Genomic DNA, 4669 nt, shown 5'->3' with positions numbered 1-4669 from the left:
GAGCCTTATTTTTACACTTTTCATTGTTGAAAAGGCTCACTCTATAGTTGTTGTAGAAACCGAAATAGTCAAAATTAGGTGAATCAATCTATCAATCAAGTAGTAATTTTTTTACTTTTCTATTTCTGCTAATCTTTGGCATAATTCAAAAAATGTCTTAATATCTTCAAAACTTTGATGATGAGGTATATCAAGCTCATAATGCCTCAATTGTAACCTCAAAATAAGTCTTTCTTGTTTTGTGAAATTTTGAGAATAAAAACTCTCTGCTAACATGCAAATATTATCAATAATGAATGATTTTGTCACGACTCAAATTTCAGGCCATGACCGGTGCAAGGGTCCAATGGACGTAATCCACTAAACCCAAGCAAGCCTATTATTTATCTTACTTATAATTCCATCTAATATCACTAAGTCATATTTCATAACTTTGAATCAAAATAGTGATATACATTGCCAACTCATACTAGCATTACTCCTTAAAAATTTACATACAATGTCTACAACATGTATTCTAATAATTTACATTAAGTTTGTCTATACAAAACAAAATAACACTCGACTTCCAGCGGAGTGACTCGAATGAATATACAACTATCGAATGCCGAGACACCTACCAAAAGATGGATACAGGTCTACAAGGACACCTCGTCCTAGTTACCGGCTGCCTCGTGCTCTGAAAACATGAATTTGAAAATGGTGAGTATAAACCCAGTGAGTGAACAAGGAAGGGAACAAGCAACAACAACAAGGGAGAATTTAAAATCATAATGCACTTATTTCAAAACAATGCAATTTAGTTTCATTCATATTAAAAACCCCTCATTTTAAACTTAACTCATTTTATCCTAAATGTTGGAAGTCCATGCTCAGATATGGTAGCAAAAAAGTGAAAAATAAGGCAGCAATTGGACAAGATAGGAGACAAAACAGAAAGTTTTTCGTTGTAGCGAGAATGAATTTCGCTACAGCGAGTTTTCGGCCAGTCTACCCCTCCAAACCCGAGAGTTTCTCGCTGCAGCAAGATTCATTTTCGCTGTAGCGAGATATTATAGTGACTATCTCGCGGCAGCGAGATTCATTTTCGCTGCAGCGAGAACCAGTTCTGGTGAAAGGTCCTCAAACCCGAGAGTTTCTCGCTGCAGCAAAAACAGAGCAACAAGAGAAACATTTTTCCTCACTCAACAAAAAGCCATCCTGCCAAACTAACAAAATCAACATAAAACTCAGGAAAATTCTCAAAGTACAATGTGTCAAATTTCACATATATGTTAACCATTTATCACATTCATGATATAAAACCGACCCTATAAATACATGTCATGACATACATGCACTGAGTAGCATGTTATTATACTAGGAAAGCACCTAAGAAAAGACGAAACCCGATATCGTACCTAACGGTACACTTGAGTTGATTTAACCTCAAACTAGTTCAAATAGGAATTTTAGGATGAAATTTAATATTTTATAGTCCAGGAATGACTAAAAATTATTGTTCGGAGTTCGAGGGTTCATTTGGGGTAAAATTAGAAATTTTGATATTCAATGGCAAAATCGTCATTTTGCCACCTAAGATAATAATTTGATCATGGAGTGAAATTTTTTACCAAGATTAACTATTTGGAGTAAAATTTAATGATAGGAAGTGAAAAAGTTTAATTCTGGTGATTTCTGGAGTGTAGGGGCAAAATCGTAATTTTGCCACCCATGGACAAAATTTGAGATTTTGAGAGAATTTAGATCAAATTTGACAAATTGGAGAATGGTATGAGTATAAGGGATGAAAAATATGTCTATGGGCAATTTTTCAATTTTTTGGGTAAAAATGTAATTTTTCACTTTTACGGGGGCAAAAGTGTAAATTTCAAAAATTACTCCATCGAGACTTTGGATAAGTATGAGAATTTTATCTAAGCTATGGATATGTGGGACAAGTGTATGGTGAAAATTTGGAAACAAATGGATGAAATTTTAAAAATGGGTCAATGGGAAAGTGACACGTGGCATTTTTTTTTAATGAAATAATATTATTTTAATGAAAAGTCAGCCCATTTAAACCCAAATTTTGAGTGCTGGCCGGCCATAAGGAAGAACAAGAGAGGAAATAGAGAGGAAAGGAAGAGAAAAAGAAAAACCAAAGAGAAACAAGAAAATTCAAAGGGAAATTCGCGGTTTTCGACCGTTTACGCGTCTAACGGTAAGATTTTTCTATTTTAGCTTGATTTCTACCTTTCCTATGCCTTTATTTCCATTTAGCATGCTTGAGGAGAGAGATCAAAAAGTGATATCAAGGGCTGGACGAAATTCTAGGGGAGAGAAATTGAAATTTTTAGGTTTTGATTTTTAGTTAAATTGATAGTTTTAGTTAGTTAAATATGTTTAGAAATTAAATTGGGCAAGAAATCATTAAATTTTCACAATACCCACTCTTGGCTGGATGCTCAATGCTGTACAATGATGATGAATTGATTTTATTCTAAGGGAAATGAAGAGAAAATGATGAAAAACGATTAAACGTGATAGAAAAACAAAGTAGAAAATTAACCGAGTTAATGTCCCATTTTTGGCCGAATTTTTCAAGGAAGGGAGTGAGCTGATTTTGTTGTTTTTAGAAGGTTATTGGCTGATATTTAATGGTTAGAAATGTTGGAGAGAGAATGGGATGATTTAGAGCTAAAATGGAGCGCGTTAGCAATTTATCGGGCAAAGTGCCAAAAATAGGTTAATACCGCGTTTAAGCCGTTTTAGGCTATTGCATTTCATACCATGCATTAGTATAGGATTTAAGTTAATTATATAGTGATTTAGCATCAATGTGATGAATTGTGTAAATTTTTGTAATGTGTCTAGGAGGAGAGCCTTCCGAAAAAGGCAAAGAAGTCGTACCCGACGAGTAGTGATCAGGGCACTTAGAAAGCTTTTAGTTTGTACAAACGGTGAGTAAACTTATTATTATTGTAAATTATCTAGAGTTTATTTTTAAATGCCCTTTATGTATTTTATGAAATGAGAACGAGATTAAAACGGGATTTTTAATGTTTTAGGAATAAATGTGACAAATAAAAATATATTGTATTGATTATGAAATTGAGTAATTGGAGGCTGCAAATTGACTTGAAAAATATATATTTTCCTAGGAATGGCTTATGAGAAATGAGTATATGTGGCTATATTCTGTGAGTGCATTGGGAAATTTATGTAAGTTGTTTTTACTATGCAGGCTGGATAAATAAATAAAAGTCACGTTATACTGTCGAAATTTTATTAAAATTGGTGGGTTAGTCACTACAGTGACGGGTTTCCGTGGACTGCCTATTAGAGGGGCATGGTAAACCCAGTTATATAGTTACTCCGGTTGTAGAGGTGAGGAGGGTAACTCCCGGGGTAGTATTAGAGCTCACTTCACGTCGAACCCCCACGTGAATGTGTAACTCGACCAACGCCAAGGAACGGCTGGTTTTAAAAATAAAAATGTGTTTCACGTGTGAATATTTTAACACCCTTGGCAGACTCGGTTAGATGCCTCGGCCAAGGTATCCCCGATGATTAGTTTTGGCTTGAGCCTTGTTTTAATAAAAGACATAAGCCTTAACAACTGTTTTGGTAAATTACAAATATTTTATGGTTTAAGAAACAAATTGAAAACATTATGAAATGGGTTGAAATTTGTTGTTTAAACTTGCCTCCATTTTACTCGCATTTAGATATTTATGATAATGTCTATTTACTCATTGGGATTTTATAATCTCACCACCCTCCTTTCCACCCATTTCAGGTTCAGTATAGACTGTAGATAGCTGATCTCATCGAGGACTACCATTGGATCTGCATTTTCCAAACCGTAGGTTCACAGTCCTCTTTACTTTTGTTTATTCGGGGGCCCTCTTGTTATTGTAAATTAAATTAAATATTTTGGCTTACTGTATTTCAGTATGTATAAATTTATTTAGCTTTTACGCTATAAAAAAAATTATTCACGTATAACTCTATAAATATTGTTTTATAAGAAAATAGAATATTTTCTTTAATATTTCTTTTATTTTCTTATTATATTCAAATAACCGTAATTTCGTTTTAAATGAAGATTTTAGACTTTTAAACTCATTTTGAATATGAATTATGTGTTTTGTACTTGTACATTACGTTTTAGCCAGTTTCAAAATTTTTGAGAAAAAAATGACCAAAATACCCCTGTGTGGCGAAAATTTTATTTTGATTGTTTTTGATATAAAATAGTATATATTCTCTAAAAACTCGATATTTAACAATGATTGCTCATAGGAAAGGAAAGAAACTGATATGTAAGCCTTGCGGGGTTCCGGTTGGCATTCTGGATAATGAGTGTCAATTGGGACGTCGCGACGATTGTCATGGGCCTGAGGCAGGTTCCGGGTCGTGACACATGAGCTTTCATTTCATAAATCTATATATGCATAATTACATAAACAAACATCAATATCATCATAATCACTCCCGGCTCATGAACATCCCCCCACATCGTGCACATAACCGGCACCATCATGTGCATCCTCCACATCGTGCACAATCAGTGCCATCGTGTACATCCTCCCACATCATGCACACGGGCACTATCATCATCTATCTCTCACGCCACCATTATCACCGGCATGTGCATTCCCCACATCATGTACACACACAGTTA

General features: G+C 34.4%; 1 long non-coding RNA gene across 1 annotated transcript; it reads left to right on the top strand.

Annotated features, from left to right (window-relative positions):
* The first annotated feature begins 2119 nt into the window (after positions 1 to 2119).
* LOC148763549 (uncharacterized) lies at positions 2120 to 3970 on the top strand. Its single transcript, XR_016025121.1, has 3 exons — positions 2120 to 2203; positions 2857 to 2942; positions 3782 to 3970. It is a non-coding gene; the product is annotated as an uncharacterized LOC148763549 (long non-coding RNA).
* Positions 3971 to 4669: the final 699 nt, after the last annotated feature.

This window comes from Theobroma cacao, chromosome 3 (assembly GCF_053813885.1).
Source record: "Theobroma cacao isolate CCN51 chromosome 3, ASM5381388v1, whole genome shotgun sequence".
Lineage (NCBI taxonomy): Eukaryota > Viridiplantae > Streptophyta > Magnoliopsida > Malvales > Malvaceae > Theobroma > Theobroma cacao.
The sequence above is the reverse complement of the archived record's forward strand: the minus strand, read 5'-3'. Positions and strand labels throughout refer to the sequence as shown.